General features: G+C 37.5%; 1 protein-coding gene and 1 pseudogene across 5 annotated transcripts in view; one reads left to right on the forward strand and one right to left on the reverse strand.

Annotated features, from left to right (window-relative positions):
- Positions 1 to 22,167, reverse strand: part of AKT3 (AKT serine/threonine kinase 3) — a 307,020-nt gene that overhangs the window by 160,611 nt on the left and 124,242 nt on the right. The gene's annotated exons all lie outside the window — the stretch shown is intronic.
- The window catches only part of LOC103351013 (mortality factor 4-like protein 2), a 37,897-nt pseudogene that overhangs the window by 295 nt on the left and 15,435 nt on the right, over positions 1 to 22,167 (forward strand).

Here is a 22,167-nt window from a genome sequence, read left to right on the forward strand (position 1 = left end):
GACACAAGTTCTCAGGTTGTTCTAAAAGTACAAAGTTTTGGCCTTTCTGGGGCCAAACAAAGGGGGCCCCCTACAACTAATCCTTTTAAGACAAAATGCAGGATTATGGTTGACTTTTAGCATTCTAAACATAGCATTTGCCTCTTCAATTTATACTTGATGCATAAAACTACTCATACTTTTATATTTTTGGCTTATATATTTTAACTAATTTAAGTGACAGCCTGGCTGTAATCAAGAGAAAGTTTCAACAAAAAGGAACTCTTTGTGGCACATCAAGTCTTTCAGAGATTGCTGTCTGCACATCCACCAATGTACTTCCAGATTTTCCATGCACTGTCATGACAAACCTTCAGTAACTGCTGCAGTAGATTTCCCACACAACCTCTTCCCAAGTTTCTATCTACCTTAATGGGTACTTCCACTTCCTTCTCTATTTTGACTGGAAGTTGCATCTATTTTGATTTATGATGTTACCAATACCAAAACACAGGTCTCATAATGACAGGGCTATGCTGTGAGAAACGTGCTTTTAGGCAATTTTGCTGTTACATGAACATCACAGAGTGCATTTAGGTAAACCTAAATACCTAGGCTATGTGGTAGAGTCCATTGCTACTGGGGTCACAGTGGGCCAAACAAAGATCAAAACAAGTGCAAGAGAATAATGTAATCAGCCGGCACCACGGCTCACTAGGCTAATCCTCCGCCTTGCAGCGCTGGCACACCGGGTTCTAGTCCCGGTCAGGGCGCCAGATTCTGTCCGTCCCGGTTGCCCCTCTTCCAGGCCAGCTCTCTGCTGTGGCCCAGGAGTGCAGTGGAGGATGGCCCAAGTCCTTGGGCCCTGCACCCTATGGGAGACCAGGATAAGTACCTGGCTCCTGCCATTGGATCAGTGTGGTGCGCCGGCCGCAGCGTGCCAGCCGCGGCGGTCATTGGAGGGTGAACCAACGGCAAAGGAAGACCTTTCTCTCTCTCTCTCTCTCACTGTCCACTCTGTCAAAAAAAAAAAAAAAGAGAGAGAGAGAGAGAGAATAATGTAATCAACAGGTACAGTAAAAGCTTGATGGATATAGCTATAAAGAAATGAAAGTAAATAATAAGCCACTAATACAGCCACTTATTTTCAAACATTATGTACTTTACATAATTGTACATGCTATACTTGTATATTACTGGCAGCTCAAGTAGGTCTGTTTACATCAGCATCATGGTAAGCATGTGGGGAGTGTGGAGTGTTACAACATTAAGTCCGTGATAACATCAGCAGGCACCAAGAACTTTTCAGCTCCATATTAATCTCATGGGACCACTGATGTATAAATGTTCCACTGCTTACAGAAATGGTATGTTACTCACAACTATTTCTCAACAAGGAATTTTAGTGTGCTTATAGTGTACCCTCAAAAGATATATACATCCTGGTCCCTGAACTTGTTAAGCTATATGTGAAAAGCAAGGAGTATTACCTTCTATGGAAAAAATCAACATGGATTTTTGAGAAGAGGCGCTTCTCCCAGATCAACTTGGTGAGCCCTAAACCCAATTACAAATGTCCATGTTAGACTGGTATGACACATGGAGGATAACGGAAGCAAAGACTGGAATGATGTACTGCAAGCCAAGAACACCGGGAACCACCAGAAGCAAGAAGTGCATTCTTCCCTAAGCCTTCGGAGGGAGTGTGGCACTGCCAGCACCTTCATTTCTAAGCTCCTGGCCTCCAGAACTGTGAGAGAATAAGTTTCTGTTGATGCAAGCCACCTACCTTGTTGTAATTTGCTAGGGCAGCCCTGGGAAACAAATACAGCTTCCCAAAGGCCTTTTTGTATAGGAAAAAAAAAAAAAAAAGCTTTACTGATTCATTAAGTTCTTGGCAGGGGAGATATTCAGACTTGGTTAACACCTTCTGAATGCAAAGAGAAAAATCCACATCACTTCTATAAATGGTAAAGAATCCTATTTGTGAATTGTGGGGTTGGAAGACGCTGTTTTCCAGAATTCACAGTTTTACTTAGTTATGACTTCAGATTCCAGACATCTGCCAACTTTCTCACTTTACTTAATACTGTAGTTCCTATGAATTACTTCTTAAATTTTATTTATTGGAAAGGTAAAGAGACAGACAAGCAGACAGACAGAGATCTCACCCCTGCTGACTAACTTACCTCCCACCTCTCAGACTCCCCACTCAAATTCCCCCTACAGCCCATAATGGGCCAGGCCTAAGCCAGGAACCAGAAATTTAATTCAGGTCCCTCACAAGGATTGCAGAGGCCCAACTACTTGAGCACATTAGCAGGAAGCTAGAAACCATAGCACAGCTGCTATATGAACCCATATTCCAGTATGGAATATGGATATCCCAACTGGCATCTCAACCATTATACCAAATGCTCGCCCCTCTATAATTTATTGAAATAAACAATCTTAATAGTTTTGAGTGAATGGTGGCCCTAAAAAACATCCTCAAGTTCCCCAACTGGGCACACACGTGTGCGCGCACACACACACAGTTTTATTTCGGCTCTCAGGGCATATTTAGATTCACAGCTCATTGTCTATTGTTCATCTAATGTCAAACTGTACTTTTACTTAATAATTTTTTATTTAAATTAGTCTACACATTCTGACTTTACTTCTTTATAACACTTTACTAAGAATCACATTTTGGTTTTTTAAAGATGACAACATCAAAACTTCCCAAAGCAGGAGTTAAGGGTGCTTGACTATGGACTAAAAATAGATTAAGATGTACAAATGGTATTTCATCTAAATAATGGTAAAACATCTAGATTTTAGAAAAGACCTTTAGAAATAATTTGGCTTGTGTCTTCACAAACATATTATGTTGATGAATACAGATTACACTTCACAGCTAGGTTGTGTTCCAGACAGAACCTGTTCCTATCTCTAACTTCATAAAAGGTAGAAATTTAGATGTCAACTGAAGTACATGCCGACTTGAAATACTACAGCAGTATCTTTTCATTTATTGGAGACCAACTCCCTACCGTCATCAACTATGCTAAAACACAAGTAGGTGAGTTAATTTAGATGCACAAAAACAGATGCAACCCAACTAAAAAGAAATCTAACTGTGGCACTGTTTTTCACAAACCTTGCATGATGATCTTTTGGAATTCAAATAGACAAAACATGTAATCATCATCTTTAAAAATATGCTACTTTTCTAAGGTAAAATATAAAGAAAATAGAAGACCCTAATTGTAAATTGCTATATTACCAAACTGAAATTTAACAGAAGACATTCCTTTTTTAAGTTACCAGTGGGCATACACACTTGTGAAAACATTAGCTTCAAAAGCTAATCACTCCACAAGAAAGGGTAAAAGCGTTTTTACATGTACAAGGTGCTTCAAACAGCTCGTAAGAAAATGGAATGGAAAGATAAGTTTAGGGGCAGGCATTCAGCTAGTAGTTAAGATATCAGTTAGAAAGCCTACATCCCACATCAGAGTAGCAGGGTTTGATACCCAGTTCTAGCTCCTGACTCTAGATTCCTGAAAATGCAAACCCTAGGAAGAAACAGCTAGGACTCAGTAACTGAGTTCCTGCCATTCAGCCCTGACTGTTTTGTGCATCTAGAGGGTAAACCAGTAGTAAAGGGCTTTCTCTCTCTTTCTCTCCATCTCTGTGTGTGTTTCTAAAATAAGATTTTTTTAATAACATAAGTTTATTTCAGTGAAAAATAATTTTAAATTCATGCAGGTTTTTTTTTCAGAATATGCATTTTCTTTTTGAAGACTCTTCATATGTCAGGAAGAAGCACTACTGTTTTATGTTGAGGCTGGAACAATTTTAAGCTTAGCTTTCCTGAGAATACCAAGCTTCTTATATTTTATTTCCATGTTTAATCACAATCTAAATTTTAAAAATACATTAATGGGGCCAGCACTGTGGTGTAGTGGGTAAAGCCACCGCCTGCAGTGCTGGCATCCCATATGGGTGCCAGTTCGTGTCCCGGCTGTTCCACTTCTGATCCAGCTCTCTGCTGTGGCCTGGGAAAGCAGTGCAAGATGGCCCAAGTCCTTGGGCCCCTACACCCATGGAAGACCCAAAAGAAGCTCCTGGCTCCTGGCTTTGGATCAGCACAGCTCTGGCCATTGCAGCCAACTGGGGAGTAAACCAGCGGATGGAAGATCTCTCTTTCTCTCTCTCTGCCTCCCCTTCTCTTTCTGCGTAACTCTTTCAAATAAATAAATAAATAAATCTTTTAAAAAATGCAGTAATGTTTGTACAGTACGTATCTGAAGAAAAAGATGAATAGATGACATATACACTTAATGAATATAACAGTAAAACAACTTCTATCTTTATTAACAGAGAGAATCATTGTATTTATGCAAAAAAGTTGGTCATAATATCACTGTTAAAACATGTGATCACATTTTTCAGGACAAACTTTTTTCAAATAAATGTTTTTTGTAATAAAAGTTGCAACAAACTGTGGTGATGGATATGAAGTTAATAAATTTCTCAAATTACACTTCAATATTTTTTCCTTCTCCGTGTCATAATTGAAATCCTCTAGGTAGAACAACGTGGAGGTTAACAGCAAAGATTCTGGAGCCACACAATTTGGGTTTGAATCTCAACTGTACCTTTTTTTAGTTGCAGTCTTTCTACAATTCAGTTTCCTCATCTAAAAAATGGTCATCATGCTATTACCTCCCTGAAAGGTTTTTTTTAAAGGACATAATGTAAAAGCACTCAGAACATTACTAGGTGGCATATATCAAGCATTAGATTTTGTTATTAAATGGAACCATTGCCAATTATAATTTGTAATCAATTTATTTATTCCATCAGTCAAAAACAATCTCTTTAGCTAATGGCAGGTATATAAAACTTGCATGATTATCTTAATGACACTTTGGGCAACTATTATTAAAACATAGCATTAATTTGATTAATACTTTTCCTTCTATTTTGACAGAGGTAAGATATCAGAGTGCTAAGTCTCCAAAGAGATCTCTGAATTATTTTAGTAATTAATATGCACGAATGAACTGTGCCATGAAAATATAGTTTAAGAATTTTCAAAGAGTAGATTTAAGCCAAACAATAGCAGCTTTTGGCTGGGCGTGATGCACAGTGGTCAGGCTACTGTTTAGGATTCCGTATCAGATGCTGGAATGTGTGTCCTGTCTCCACTTCCAATCCAGCTTCCTGCTAATGAGTACAATGGGAGGCAGCAGAGGATGACTCACATATTTAAGTCCTTGCCATCTATGTGGAAACCTGGTTGGAGTTCCTGGCTCTTGGCTTCAGGCTGGGCTGTTAACAGCATTTGGGGAGTGCATCAATAAATGGGAGACCGATCTTTCTCTCTCCCTCTCTCTCTCTCTCTCACTCTCTCTCATTTTCAAATAAATTTTTTTAAAAGTAGCTTTCAGGCTGGCGCTGTGGCTCACTAGGCTAATCCTCCACCTTGCGGCGCCGGCACACCGGGTTCTAGTCCCGGTCGGGGCGCCGGATTCTGTCCTGGTTGCTCCTCCTCCAGTCCAGCTCTCTGCTGTGGCCCGGGAGTGCAGTGGAGGATGGCCCAGGTCCTTGGGTCCTGCACCCACATGGGAGACCAGGAGGAAGCACCTGGCTCTTGGCTTCTGATTGGTGCAGTGCCAGCCATAGTGGCCATTTGGGGGGTGAACCAACGGAAAGGAAGACCTTTCTCTCTCTCTAACTCTGCCTGTCCAAAAAAAAAAAAAAAAAAAAAAAAGAGAGAGAGAGAGAGAGAGAGAGAAAACAAAAGAAAAGTAGCTTTCAGTGAAAATAATTGCTTTAAGAAATTATTTTTAGCAATCCATTTTTTAAAAGATATATTTATTTGAGAGGCAGAGTTACAGAGCGAGAGCAAGACGGAGAGACACACAGAGGGGTCTTCCATCTGCTGGTTCACTCCCTAAATGGTCACAATGGCTGGAGCTGCACCAATCCAAAGCCAGGAGCTTCTTCTCGGTCTCCCATGCAGGTGTAGGGGCCCAAGGACTTGGGCCATCTTCTACTGCCCTCCCAGGCCATACCAGAAAGCAAGACTGGAAGTAGAGCAGCCGGGACTGGAACCAGAGTCCATATGGGATATCAGCACTGCAGGTGGCAGTTTTACCTGCTACACCGCAGTGCTGGCTCCCATAGCAATACTCTTCTATTTATTTATTTATTTAGACAAGCAGAGTGGACAGTGAGAGGGACAGAAAGAGAGAAAGGTCTTCCTTTACCGTTGGTTCACCCTCCAATGGCCGCTACGGCTGGTGCGCTGATCCGAAGCCAGGAGCCAGGTGCTTCTCCTGGTCTCCCATGGGGTGCAGGGCCCAAGTACTTGGGCCATCCTCCACTGCCTTCCCGGGCCACAGCAGAGAGCTGGAATGGAAGGGGGGCAACCGGGACAGAATCCGGCGCCCCGACCGGGACTAGAACCTGATGTGCCGGCGCCACAGGCAGAGGATTAGCCTATTGAGCTGTGTTGCTGGCCCATAGCAATACTCTTAAATAAGAATCTCCATAAGTCAACTCTTACAGATCAAAAAAGGCTTAATGTTAATTTTTTTCTTTTTTTTTAACTTTTATTTAGCAAATATAAATTTTCAAAGTACAGTTTATGGATTACAATGGCTCCCCCCAGCCATAACTTCCCTCCCACCCGCACCCTCCCATCTCCTGCTCCCTCTCCCATTTCATTCACATCAAGATTCATTTTCAATTATCTTCATATACAGAAGATCAACTTAGTACATATTAAGTAAAGATTTCATCAGTTTGCACCCACACAGAACATAAAGTGTAAAATACTGTTTCAGTACTAGTTATAGCATTACTTCACATTGGACAACACATTAAGGACAGAGATCCTACATGAGGCATGAGGAATAAGTGCACAGTGCCTCCTGTTGTTGACTTAACAATTTGACACTCTTGTTTATGGCGTCAGTAATCTCCCTAGGCTCTAGTCATGAGTTGCCAAGGCTATGGAAGCCTTTTGAGTTCGCCAACTTCGATCTTATTTAGACCAGGTCATAGTCAAAGTGGAAGTTCTCAACCTCCCTTCAGAGAAAGGTACCTCCTTCTTTGATGGCCCTTTCTTTTTACTGGGATCTCACTTGCAGAGATCTTTCATTTAGGTTTTGTTTTTTGTTTTTTGTTTTTGCCAGAGTATCTTGGCTTTCCATGCCTACAATACTCTCATGGGCTCTTCAGCCAGATCTGAATGCCTTAAGGGCTGATTCTGAGACTAGTGCTGTTAGGACATCTGCCATTCTATGAGTCTGCTGTGTATCCCGCTTCCCATGATAGATTGTTCTCTCCCTTTTTTATTCTATCAGCTAGTATTCGCAGACACTAGTCTTGTTTGTGTGATCCCTTTGACTCTTAGACCTATCAGTGTGATCAAATGTGAACTGAAATTGATCACTTGGACTAGTGAGATGGCATTGGTACATGCCACCTTGATGGGATTGTATTGGAATCCCCTGGCACATTTCTAGCTCCACCATTTGGGGCAAGTCCGATTGAGCATGTCCCAAATTGTACATGTCCTCCCTCTCTTATTCCCAGTCTTATGTTTAACAGGGATCACTTTTCAGTTAAATTTAAACACCTAAGAATAATTGTGTGTTATTACAGAGTTCAACCAATAGTATTAACTAGATCAAAATCTATCCAACTAGGGCCAGTGTTGTGGCAAAGCAGGTAAAGCTACCACCTGCAATGCTAGTTTATGTTCAGGCTTTTTTAAAAAAAAACCTATTCAAAGTTCACGATTCACAATATAGCAAATTTTTAGTTATTTGTTGACAGATGCAAATCAAGTTTACATATATGAACTACCAAAAAGAAAACACGGCAGAATCTTTTTCTCAACTAGTAGATTCATGATGAAATATTAGCACCACAAATAAATTCTCAAATGGTATTTCATTAATTATGTGATATATCTATCTAAAAAAACAAATACAGTTACTGGAGAAATTCATGATGATAGGTATAATAAAACATCTGCAGTCTGTTTTTAAAATTGTCCTTTTTATAGATAGGAGTCCAATCAGTTCTAGGTAGAAGCCTACTGATGCCTCTCAGGGAGTAGAAGAGATGTGTTTCTCACTGAACTTATCATTATCCTTTTATAGAGGTCAGTTTTCTCCTATGCTACAATGAACTAGTATAACTTAACTACACAGGAACAATATAAAATGGGGTGGATATTTGTCACAGTTTAGACACTCCTCGTGACGCATTTCATTTTGTGGTTCCTGGATTCAAGTCCTGCCTGTCTTGCAAATGTGTGCCCTGGAAGGTAGCAGATAATGGCTAAAGTATTGGGGCCCCCCCACACACCTGGGAGTCCACAATCGAGTTCCAGGCTGCTGGCTTCGGCTTGGCCCAATCCCAGCTTTTGTGGGCATTTGAGGAGTGAACTAGTAGATAAAAGATACTTCTCTGTATCTGTTTCTCTCTCTTTCAAATACAAGGAAAATAAATAAAATTTAAAATAAAAGTCCTTTGCATGTTGCACACATACTTAGTTTCCCAGCTGCGAACCTGAATATGTAGGTTATCAATTCCCTTTGAATCTTTCATACCTGTTTTTTCCTTGCCCTTGGGTAAACTACAAAGTGCTACATTCTATTGTGATGTCCATGCAATGTCGACCACTTATTATCAACCAGATCTGGATGTGTGTTAGTCTGGACAGCCTCTGAAAACTTAGAGACGTCTACAAAACACATCAACAGCAGTACTGACTCCTGTCCAGACAGCGCATTTTAAAGTGCAGCTCAGTGAGCACCACAGATCAAATGATAATCTTTAAAATCTTTTCCTTTAGAATAAAAAATGGACATTTAAGAGATCCTCTCATTCAAACAGTGCCAAAATACATTTAAGTACCAAGAATGCAGCAATAGATGATACCGGCATAGGCCCCACATTAATGAAGCTTTAATTCTATGGACAGCTGTAAGAATGAAGAACTGGAAAAAAGATAATGAAATGAGCCACTAAATTCAAAATGAAAATTTCTCCAATTTCTTTAATCATCCTTGGTGATGCAGAATGTTGCACTTTAAGGAATGGTAGTATTTCCTTTTCCTTTTTTTTATTTTTACTTTTTTAGATTTATTTAATTATTTCAAAGGCAGAGTAACAGAGGAAGGGAGAGAGAGAGACAGACAGACAGACAACCTGCATCCACTGGTTCATTCCCCAAATGGCCATCACGTTAGGGGCTGGTTCAGGCTGAAGCCAGGAGCCTGGAACTCCATCCTGGTCTCCCATGTGGGAGGCAGGAGCCCAGGTAATTGAACTATCTTCCATTGCTTTCACAGGTACATTAGCAGGGAGTTAGACTGGAAGTGGGGCAGCCAGGACTCGAAGCAGTGCCTATATGGGATGCCAGTGTTACAGAAGGTGGCTTAACCCACTGTGCCACAATGCTGGCCCCTTCCTTATATTTCTAAATGGTTTCCTAAATACCCTGAAAAAAGGTGCTTGTTGATATAATACATTACTCTGGAGGAAGTGAACAGAGGGATATCAGCATAAGGTCTTTCAAGGACTCATGAAAGATTTCAGGTTTGCTATTAAACTGACTCCAAGGTAACAGGCACTTCATCCATTCCTCTTGGAAGCATCATGACAACAGAAGCAGAAGCACAGAAACAGAGTTGACCTTCACCTGGTGTAACAAGTGACATACCTTCACCTTTCTGGTTTAAAGATAATATACATGCTTGTCTTCTCTCTCTCACCATCTTGTGCAAAGTATTGATTTCTAAGATCATACTTCAAAACACCCAAATTTGTCTTTATGACGATTTCACTCGGGTTGCCTGCTACTGTAAGATCATGGAAAGGTGCACTTGGCCTTAGACTGGCCAATGTCACTGCAACTGGCCACATGGAAGTTGTTTACAACTTTGATGACTTCCCACTGTGCTTCCAAAGATGTCTTGAAAGCTTTCCAGATGTACCCACATTCTTCTGCTTTACCACATATGTTCCTTCACAATTATTTTGAAAAGCATATTATAGTCAAGAAGTTTTGCTCCCACTGCATAATACATGAACTTGTCATTTTTACATTAAGTATAGTTTTCATATCTACTTCCTAAAGCAGCACGGCTGAGGTCCATGTTTTGCTTTGAAGCTGAAGCAATGATGAGAAAAATACCTGTACACTGAACACTAAGATCTCGGCATGGCTGCTCTCCAGTACTTTATCTGCTTTAGCATTTTCCTTTGTTTTTCAGAAAATTGCCTAATTACCATCTACCTTTAAACATCTTGTATTTGTTTTCCGATATGCTGTAAATTGGTTAAGCAAACCCTAATTTCCTTGTTTTTAAGAAGCACTGCATTTTAAAGCAAAAAAGTGATACTTTAAAATTATTCTTTTAAGTCCAAGAACACTTTCATAGAATTACAGTATCATGTTTTACTCCCAGAGAAAGCAAGGTGAGTGCAAAAAGAGAGAAACACAAAGCATCCATACAAACTGGCCCATGGAAAAATAGCATCTGGGCAATTTAACAAAGAAAAAAACCATGGGATCAGTTTACATAGCAGTAGATATGTTGTGGAGAATTATTCAATCTGTACCCAGCTTCCTGCTGGGTTAACTGTAAGCTAAATTATTATTTTGCTTACATTTACGCCCTTGTAGATTGTAAAAGCAGAGCTCTCTTTTTAATCTGCTTTCTGCATTATAGCAAAAAGTCTCCAACCCCACACATGGCATTGAACATAAAATCATTTCTGCTGCATTTTAACAAAGTAAATGCAGTCATCGAATTTTAAACTATTGTAAAGATATGCACCAATTTAAAGGCATAATTTCATTAAAATTGTACCAGTTCCTTACTTACTGTAAATGTTTCCCACTTTACCACAACATACTGTCTATGTGTATGAATTAAAGGAATATCCTATGCTATATGAACACTGCAGTAAATAACCTTAATGAATATCAAATGCGGAAGCAGAGAGTCCATAACACAAAGCTACTCACCATGTTATCTCCAGCACCTACCACAGAGCAGACTGGGATAACCATTAATAAAATGGATAAATAAACCTACCACAATTCCAAACAAGGACTATGCTCATGTCAGAAACACTCTTACATGGAGAAATCACACTATAGCAAAGCCTTCTGTGGCTCTATCTGGTTTCCCATTAGAACACACTATGGGCATGCAACACAACCGTAATGGCTTCTCCCCATGGCGGGCATTAGGAGCTAGCAGAAGAGGCTGCAATAATTCCCCATCAAGAACCCCATGCCATTTGAAAAAACTCTCAGATAATTCAAACCCCCCCCCCCCCATCTCACACCTGTATTTAAAGTCACTGTCTTACAGAAGAAACATTAGTAAGACTAGATGCTACTGTGGAACTGCACTAGGTCTCCAGTCGTCAATTTCCAGTACTATGATGTCCGAAAATGACACCACATCAACCACAGACTCTGTTATTCTGAGGATGAATCCTTGCCCTTCCTAACTCATCTCTTTGCTCCTTTGTTTTCCTTAAGCAATAAACTGATTGACACTTGTATCCTTGTGCATTAAGTGGTAAAAGGAAGAAGTGGTGTGAGTGAGGAATAAAAAGAAACTTGAATGTCCTCAGCCAGCCTCTGTGCTCAGGCCGCCTTCCCTAAGAGACCTCCTGACAGTAAGAGAGACTGGTGGGGCAGTGTCCTCTCTTTGCTCAGAGCCACACCAAGGCCTGAGACACTGGGCACACCCAGGCCAGGGCAGAGCTGCATTGCGAAGAGCGACTTCTACTCATATCAACGAAACCTACCACACCACACTGCTCAAGCTTTCACTTAAGTGGTAAACTACAGTGGCTGGCAGTGCACACCCTGAAGCCAGGCTGCCCAGCTTCAGATGCCAGTTCTGGTGCTCACCACCTAATCTCTTGGTGCCTCAGCTGCCTCCTCTGGCAAAAGAGGACAGCAATAACAGAAAAAAACATTTGCAAAACACGTAAAACATCTGACTCACAAAAACCCTATAGTATGGTTAAGGAAACCAACCAGAGGAAGCATAGAACATCCCTAATTTTCACAACATATTGGACTACACAAAAGTAAAGCCAGCGTTTAAAATAAAATGGAAATGTGTTAATTTTATTTGTCCAGGCTATCGCTGCTCCACGTAAGTTGAGGAAAGGTGGTGTCGGATTTTTGTGGATAAAATTTGTTTCTGTTATTCACTTTTTGTCCTACTGTAATCTATCACTTAAATGCACCCAACTGAAATCTCACGCTAAAAAATAATACTGCTTCAGAAATCATCCTTCACAATTCAATTTCAAATAACGCTAGGAAAAAAAAAAGTAGTATTTCTCTGAATTTACTATTCAGCATTTAAATATTTCATTCAAATAAGAAAGTCACTAAATACAAAAATAAACAAAAAAGGACACATCACATTAGTCTGAACTTTCCAGTTCTTCCTTTTTTATTATACAAGTTAGCCATCACTTAATCTCAAATGTCATGATTTCTGAGACATTTTAAACCATGTATTACTGGTTTATTAGGTTTTTATAAGTTTTAGGAATAACTGCAAGTGCTATTAAGGCAGTACAATTACTTTCATTAGTAGTTCATTAGGCTTTGTAAGTCCTAGAAATAAAAGTATATTTCAACATCTGGCATATTTATATGTAACCACTGAATATCCAGTTTAATACATCATTATTTATATTGTATTCAAAAGACATGATTATGCTTAAGTTCATAAAACAGAAGGGAATATGAATGTTTCCACCCCAATGAATGCTGCTGTATATTCAAAAGTGGTTTCAAGTAACTTTGAATACTATAATATCTGCAGTCAAAGGCACAAAAAGTAAAACATACTCAAGTAAGATCATCTTAATTTTCCCAGGTAATTTTCTTATCCTCTTTGTAAACCAATCTACTTTGGCAATTTATAGCCCATCACTTGTAACCACTTTTTTAGAAAAGAATTGTGTGTATTTTAATGTCATCAGCAAATTTACAAGCATGCATACATCTAACATTTTTAAGAGAACTGAACAAATCAAAGAAATACAAAAACAATTACCATTCAGTAAGTCCATCCTCCTCCCCCAAACACTCTTACATGCCACTAAGTACTAGAAAAGCTGGTTTTTCATGCTAAAATTGAATTTACTTACCTTGGCCCTCTGAGGGCAGTATTACCTAACACATACATAGAAATTTCAAAGCAATCTTTACCTACCATTCTAATAAAATTTTTGAAAGCATATATGCTTATTACACATAAACATTTCTTTCATCATTATCTGTAACACTAAAAGCATAATTAACACCTGTTTTCAAGTGTTGTCAGTAACTCTGAAAAGGAACACTTTTTTAAAAACCAATGCATAAAGAAGGAAAAATGCCTTAATGGCTCAGTATCATGGAAGTTATCCAAAACACAATGAAATTAAAAATTACCTAAGTGATTCTCCATTGTATAATAAGTTCCTATTGTAATGTTCTCAGTAAAATAATTTGTTTTAGAAAATTGCAGGAAATCAAACCACATAATCTTTCAATGAAGATAAAGAAATTCAGAGATAAACATTCAATCCCTAGGTTTCTTAAAGCAGCCACCAGCCAATAGGCTCACTTGTTATGAATTACTCATTCATTAATAAAATTATTCAAATGAGAAATTAGTGTGGGTCCAAGCACCCACCTAGTTTCCAAAAGTGACCCTGAAAGTGTAAATATCTTTGCAAAACATAAGGATCATCAATTTACTTTCTAGAATCTAGATCAATGAGCAGAGTGCTTTATTCCTTTTCTTCACAAAGTATGTATGTCATAAAAATTAAGAAAAAAGTTTTCTGCTGTTCACTTATCAAAGATTTTTGTGGAAGCACAAAAGAATGAATAACTAAATTTATATACTCCAGCAGCACCATAAACCTTTCAATTAAGAACATAAAAAGTGATCTTCATATCAGAGTTTTATATATAAGTTAGTGATTATCAAATTCTAAACACAAAATTTTCCTTTCCACTCTCCTACCCTGTAACAACCACCAAAAAACTTTTTAGAAAAAAAAAGAGCTATCTTTATAGAAAGTGATTACTGAAGAGAGACAAAAATTATTTCAAGTAAACAGGCAAATTTCCTTTTACATAGCAAGATCACCTGACAACTGATGCTAGTTAGTAGAAATGTGCTTTTATTTCTATTTTGTACTTACTTGTCTCTCTAACTTATAACTCTCCACTCAGATGCTATGCCATTATCTAGCATAACTAAAGAGTCAATCAGGTTCTTGTATTTGTATTACTAAATTCAAGTTTTATTATTATTTTTTTTGACAGGCAGAGTTAGACAGTAGAAGAGAGAGACAGTCAAGTTTTATTATTTTTAAAGTGGACAATATTATGAGTATTTTAAGGTTAAGGTGAAAAATCTAAAATTAAATACAAGTCCATTTTTATTTCTAAAACAAAAAGAATAATCACAGAGTCAGTTGAACATAGCACAAATGCAGAGAAGAGAAAGAAGGTCATTTCATAAAATTCTTTTCCATAATAAATATATACACTTAAGTTTAAATATCTCTAGAGAAAGATGCCAGGAAACAACAGCTGCTGTTCTATGCGCTTTCACTTAAAAGTACAAAATTATGAACTTTGATGCTGTGTTCCAGTCTTAAGCAAATAAGTGACTTGCTTAGCCAAAAAAAAGAACTTCACGGTTTATGCCTTTCCTGCCTTTGTATCTTAATCATCTTCTGTTCTAAAAAGTGTTACCAAGTTTACCAACATCTTTAATCAGATTTTCTTGAAATAAAACACATTAAAAATTTTAAGCCAAAACATTTAGCAAGATGCTTTAAAGAATATGTCAGAGAGTGAAATACTCTTCTGTTTTCAACATACTGGCCAATATTTTTAAGAATTACTATTCATGCAGGATCTTTCCGAGACACAATTCAAATTCAGTTACATACCCTTAAAGCTAGATGCTCCTGAATTATTTAATTATCCTGAAAAAAAACAATTTCGTGCATTTATAAAAATGTCCTTAGAGTTACATAATTACAATCTCTTCTATGAAACAACATTTCAGAGGCTTTGGGATATTTCCACGTCTTTGATACTCCAAATTGTTTTTGGTAAACATACTATGTTTAAGATTAAACTGTTAAATTTTGTTGACAAATATTGACATCCATCTCCATGCACTATTAAAGATTAAAATATCTTTATAAGAAGCTAGTTCTGCATTCAAAGTGAAGTTCATTGTTCTAATATAACTAATTCATTTTCTGACCAAAATAAAAGGCCTTATTCACAAGGCACAGTCCTATGAAATACTCTCAGGTTCAACATCTCTGAACTCTTCATCCAAAATTATTGAGTGGTATTTAGTAGACTGTTTGGCAGAAACAGCATTTTAAAAATAAAGACCTCAAGGAAGCATCTCCTCCATCAGTATGGGAATTAGTCAGACTACTCAATTTACTGATTCCCAGGTCAACCAAAACCACTTCCCTCTAAAACAACTGCCCTGATCTCAGTACTTTCTTCATCTGCAAAATAAAGAGTTGTGACAATCAAATAATGTTTAAACCTCCACAAGGAGATGGAACATCATTTGTAGCATCTTTTGGCCACTATAATTGTATTTATTATCTATACTGTATTATGAAGTCTTAGGTTAAAAATGTTTCTGACGCAAACACAGCTTAAGTATTGGCTATGGCAGAGAAAGCGTAGTTTCAAAATAATTTTTATTAATAATGAACTAAAAGAATGAACACAATTCTTCAATTATTTCATCCTGAATTTTCTAAGTGGACACCTTTTATAGGGTTAAATATGAAATTGTGACCGGTGAATAACTGCTCCAAACCATACCTCCAAAGTATTTATACTCAGTAGTTTCCTTTAAATTCTCTTTAAACAATCAATTTCTTTCCAAATTTATGAAATTATAAATCACTAGATAAACAAAGTTCCAAGAAAATAGCCCTTCTTTATGACTATTCTCTTAAAAGGCCTCTAGAACTTTGTATGCTGATTTTGCAATGGTCAGAGCACTACATAAATACTCCAACTGTAATAGTTACAGACAAAAAATATTGATATTCTAAATTGCTTCTGGTGAACATTTCTGAAAATTTAATTTTAACAGTTATCTGTGTGCAACAAATATTGACATCCATCCCCATGTACTATTAAAGACTGAAATACTTTTATAAGAAGCTAGCTCATTGCAGATATCTAAATATTTATCTCATTTTGTCCTCAGAAGATCCTTGAGAAAGTTGTTTCCAACTTTTAATAGCTGAAGAAACTCATGCTTATATAGTTTAAGCAACTTTCACAAACTAACTCATCTAAGTTCAGTGATATTTAAATCTAGTCTGTATAACTTCAAAGACACTTTGTCCTCAATCACTTTAGTTTGCTTGAGGGTACTTCAAAAAGTTCCTGGAAAATGCATACTATGAAAAACTATGCATGATTTTCAAAAAATGCAACCAAATAAACAGCTTTTAATTCCACTTTCAGTGAACTTTTAAAAAGTACCATTTTTATACTTCTTTTACAACTAGGAGTTAGGAAATAACTCTGAAGAAATGAAAAGTTACATGATTAGCCAAGCAGAGACCTGAAAGTCTACTTTTCAACAAGCTTGCTTTTGTCAGCCGCTCATTAACATCCTCACCACTGTCAAGCCACACTCTCTAACAAACCTCTACCTGGAAAATGGCATGTTGCTTCCCCCTCTAAACTTAGCAAAGAAATCAGGATCGACCAGGAAACTAAAATATCCATACATAACCCTACATACAAAACTATGGACATATTCATGATCTTCCAGATAAAAGAAAAAATACAGAGAAAGGAAAGGTTCAAGGTAGCTAACGATTCTCTATGCCTTTTCTGCAAACATGGATTAGAGTCACTAGAGAAAAGCCTGACAAAGTTTTTCTAGATAGATCTGACCTCTATTTCTTTATGAGGATCAGAAAATAACAGATTACCTTCCTTTAATCCTTTCAGAAAGCACCACGCTCTGTCAGTATGTTGGCCTTTGATAATACACTTAAAACATTTTTGCTTGGAAATTGTGCAACAAAACTTTGATGTTTAAAGAAGACATGAGTTTATCAAAAGTCAAAATAAACACTCTCTAATCCTCCTTTTTTATATATATATATATAATATATATGTATGTATGTATGTATTACAGAGAAGCCAAGGATTCCCTTCTATTTTGGAGTCATTCCATTCATATTATGATTGGTTTTGAAATTTCGCAAAAATCTTGTTTTAGAAAATAAGCACCTTTGGAAAATTTTACTTAATACAACTGTTTCTTCTAAATTATTTAAGGTTAAAGCAATAAAACAGGCATTTAAACAAATGTACTCACTTCTATCTAAATACCAATGTTATCACAGCATTTACAAACACTGCACTGCACATGTCAAATTCTAACACCTAATAACAAGGATGAATCAGAAAAAAAATTGTATATATAGCTCACTAGTGCTTGAAAAAATGTGTGCCTGACATTTACAAAATCAAGGGCAATGCCGACAAAAAAAGACTGCTAACCAAAAAGACTGGGTTACTCCAAACCTTCTTTCATGACTAGGAACATCTAAGTTCAAAGTATTATGGAATTACTTGGAAAAATAAATGTGGTACTCTCTTTCTCACCCCTAGTGGTAGGCTTAAATCAATCCACTTTCAAGTAACAGCTGAAATACTGACTAGTGTTAAACCATTAATGTTTGCATTAAGAGCATAGCAATTCACCAGATTTCTTTATCAAAAGCTCCTTTTACCAGTCCACATTTCTCACTAACCAAACAGGCTTGCTACCATCTATAAGAAGAAATAAGAAAGTTTGTATTCCATTTAAAGAAGAACTTTCTTTCTAAAACTAGACATGAATAAGAGAGGGAAGAGGAAGTATTAAACCTCTAAACTAATTAACACAATAAGGGGGAGGGGACACGCAGGGAAACAATGATAATTAGTATGTACCCTTGGTTAACCAAATCCACACATACATTCATTCTGTATATGCACAAACATCAGCAGCATCATAAACCGTCTCAAGTTCGAGCCATTATTCAGTTCGACATCTGCACATGTTTATGCGTCTCTCCAAACAACCTCTTGAACACCCTGCTGGAGCTGTCATTTTTTTCTTCTCCCTATCTGGCAGATGGCAAGTCAACAATCGGCATCAACAGCAGCCGAATATCTCCCCCTCCATCCTACCCCCCTAAACAGACACAATAATAACTTCTTTGTGCTTCCCTACAATGCAGCTGCTTAAACCATTTCGCTACAAGGCTGCTTTGCCTTAATAATAAAAAAAAAAAAAATCCCTTCTGTCAAGTCTAAAAAGCAGCATAATGTTAAGCAAGCTAAAGCCACAGCACAGCTGCACACGGGCAGACACACTGACAGCTCCTCCCTTAACAAAGCCCTGTGAATTGAAGGGGGTTCATCTGAGGCTCACACAGTAATTAGTATAAAAAAGTCCGACAGCCTCTATTATGCTAAGGGAAAAAAAAAAAACTGGACAGAACTGGGCTGCTGTTTTGCGTCAAGAGTTCTGCTGCAAAGTAGATAAATCATGTTGGGTTTTTTCCTCTCTTTTTAAAGACAGTAATAAGGAGGATGAGAGAAGCTAATTTGAAAACTTGGACACAGTAATTGTACCATATGGTGAGCATTTATCCTTTCTGAAATGCACGCTAACAGTCACTTACATGCACACTGCTTTGTTTTACAGTTGTTATTCTCTCTACCATATTCATAAAATGGATTTGAATATCTGATACTCAAGAGAAGTTGTGTGTAATTAGCAACAGAACTGCCTACGTTTAATTTATTGGACTTGCACTGCAATCTAGTAAAACACACAACAAAATTAAACAATGTGTCCACTTTATAAAATGTTTTTCCTTTAACTCAATGAAAAATTAATGAATACAGGATCACTGGAGTTGAGATACAATGTATCTCAAAAATTCAGATAAACGTGTCTGTTGCTATGATTTCTACTGAGAAATTTCAAAGTTACTGTAACAGCATGAGAATAACCTTTCATTAAGACCATCTGGTTTTTCTATATTTCATTGAAGCAGACATAACTTCTCTTCGAATCTATTAGTAAATCTAACAGAATTTCCTTGTACATGTCCTAAAATAATTTTTCAAGAGATTATATCAGTTATTAAATAATTATCAAGTACTATGTGCCAACTCCTGTGCTAGGCACAGGGAGGAGGATATAATAAAGTTTTCATATTTATTAAAAAATCTAAACATCAACCCACTTAATATTTCTGTCTACTTCAAAATTCTGTAAAACTGTCTACTACTTGAAAAAGGACTTCAATAACAGCGCATTGCTTATCAAAGCTCAACACAAAAAAAAATGACATCTTTCTGACAAAAATTACAGGAAAATTACAAGATTAATCAGAAGTAAATCTAACCACCAGCTGTATGCTTCTTCTGATAATATTATCTGTTATCAAATGTTTACCTACTATAAACTAAACACTATGACAAAACTACAAAATCGCAAGAATCCTTGAAATCTTTCCAGTTTTTTATTTATTTATTATTATTTATTTGAAAGGCAGGGGGGAGGGGGGGGAGAGAGAGAGAGAGAGAGAGAGAGAGAAGGGAGAGAGAAAGAGTGGAGGGGGAGCGGGGTGGAGAGAGAGAGAGGGATTGTTCAACTGCTAGTTGACTCCTCAAAATGCCTTGAACAGGCAAGATGGGCCGAGCTCAGGACACGTCCTGGGAACTCCATCCAAATCTCCCACATTAGTAGCAGGGACTCAAGTACTTGTGCTCTCCTCAGCTGCCTCCCTGGAATCAGAAGTGGAGCCAGGACTTGAACCGAGGGCTCTGATATGGAATGCAGGCACCACACACAGTGGTTTAACTGCTGCGTCAAACACCTGCCCCAGTCCCTGAAAATTTCAAGTGAAGTAAAACCATCAGTTTGAATTTCTACAATTAAATGTGACCACAAATACCCTTATGATCCATCTTTTTGGGGACATGAAAAACTAATATTACTTTAAGGAATTTAAGGTTCAATCCAGAACTCAAGATTCCCTACTCAAGCTTGACGTAATCTGTATCTAAAAAACATGGTAAGGACATCCCAATAATACTATATGAGATCATGACCCAACCCAGAAAGTGAAGCATAACTATATTCAGAAGGAACAGCCTGATCCAACAAGTAGCACCAGTGATTTTCTGTAACAAATCACCACCTTTGCTTTCAAGAACTGAACTTTATCACCCCCTACTGGTAGAGTCCCTTCCCTTTACAATACCAGCACAATGCCATAGGACAATTTACCTTATATAAAAGTATTTCACTTCTGTATACTGTGTAACACTTTATTATATACCTTCAAGCACAAAGATGAGTTTTAAAAGCTCATTATGCTGGTTCAGACTTGATTTGAAATATGCAGACATTTTCTTGGAGAAATATCTGGCCAGCAACACGTCTGTATATTTCCAACCCAGGTAATGAATCCTACTATATTAACAAGGTCACGACCCTCTAATGTTAAACCAAACACGACCAATCTACAAATGAGGGAAAAGTCATTCTTTTCCTATAAATATATAGAGAAACACTACATAATTATTCTGATTAACTGACCAAAAAAGGCAATGAATGGCATTATTTAGAAAACAGTTTCAAAGATGTAACCACGTGACTCATCTCTTTGCCATACAATAAAAAGCCATTTTTACTGGAGAAACGAGAAGTTGATTCTATTGAGGAATAATATGTGGGGTATTTGTGAATGGTTTAGTTGTAACACTTGGGGTGAATAGCATGTTACTATAAGATTGAAAATTTAATGGAAAATGATGAATTTCACTTCATAAAATTTAATCAAGTTTTTCTTGGCTAAATCTAATAAACTATCTGAAACCATTTTTGCACTGTCAATGACAATAATGCAAAAAGCCTAACTGTCTACAGGGACAAATTAGGATTGCTTTATAAGCTTCCAGTTTTAGTAAGAAGCATTTGTCAAGGGTTCAAATAGGTTTTATGAAGAATGCTTCCTTTCTGCAATCACTAATTCTAATATCCTTTACCTAAGAAGATGGGGAGGGACTAAATTCAGATAACATAGTTGTAAAAAATGTTCATAACAGAATTATAGAACCAAATAATTCTAGTAGGTCCAGTAAGTGTTCTTACTTTGACATAGCTACAATTTATCTTGTTACAAAAGTAATGTCAGTATTTTTTGTTAAATATAAAAAAGTGTTCATAAAAGTTGTAATAGGTATCAAATATAATTTGTAATGCATGGGGCAATCTTAAATACTCGTGCTTACAAATACTGGGCAAGGACTGTGATGTATCACTAAGAAAATGAGTGGTCTACTGATGCACGAACAATGACGGCAAAACCTGACCCAAGACTCTGAGATGCATGAAAACTAACATATTCATATGGCCTTCCTACTAGAAATTCAAGCAGGGCATTCATTTACAAGAAACTTCATTTCTATAATGAGAGCAAATCGAGCAATAAGAATACAGATCATAGAATCTCAACCTCAGAGGGCCCGTAAGTTAAATGGAAATGGTTACTTACTATTTTGGGAAATGAGGATGTAGGAAAGAATAGAAGGATGCGAGGTCACATCTAGTACTCAGAAGCAGGCCCAGTCATGGGTGTGATATAGCCCTGATACTTACTTGTCTTTAACCTTAGTGATCTAGTAGAGCTCTTTTGGTTCCAACAAACAAAACCCACTAAAGCTAATACAAGTAAAAGGCTATTTACTCTAAGAACACAAACAACCTTATCCAAGGAAAAAACCTGGATAGGTAGACCTTGTGCAAGTAACATCTGGAAAGTGATGGAATCGCTTCTCTCTGTCTTGTTCATGACTGTGCAAGGTCTGGCATCTGTCTGAAGCTTCTCCCTCTCTCCACCCCAACCAGCCCTGAATCCTGTCTCTCAGCCCATCACCACTTTCCACACCCTCCCTCCCATCAGCACCCCCCCAGCTTGCTGGCAAGCTTTGTGCCCTCATAGGCTCAGCTTGCTGTTAGCCATTACTGGCAATTTTATCCCAGA

The sequence above is a fragment of the Oryctolagus cuniculus genome, chromosome 13, assembly GCF_964237555.1.
Source record: "Oryctolagus cuniculus chromosome 13, mOryCun1.1, whole genome shotgun sequence".
Taxonomy (NCBI): Eukaryota; Metazoa; Chordata; class Mammalia; order Lagomorpha; family Leporidae; genus Oryctolagus; species Oryctolagus cuniculus.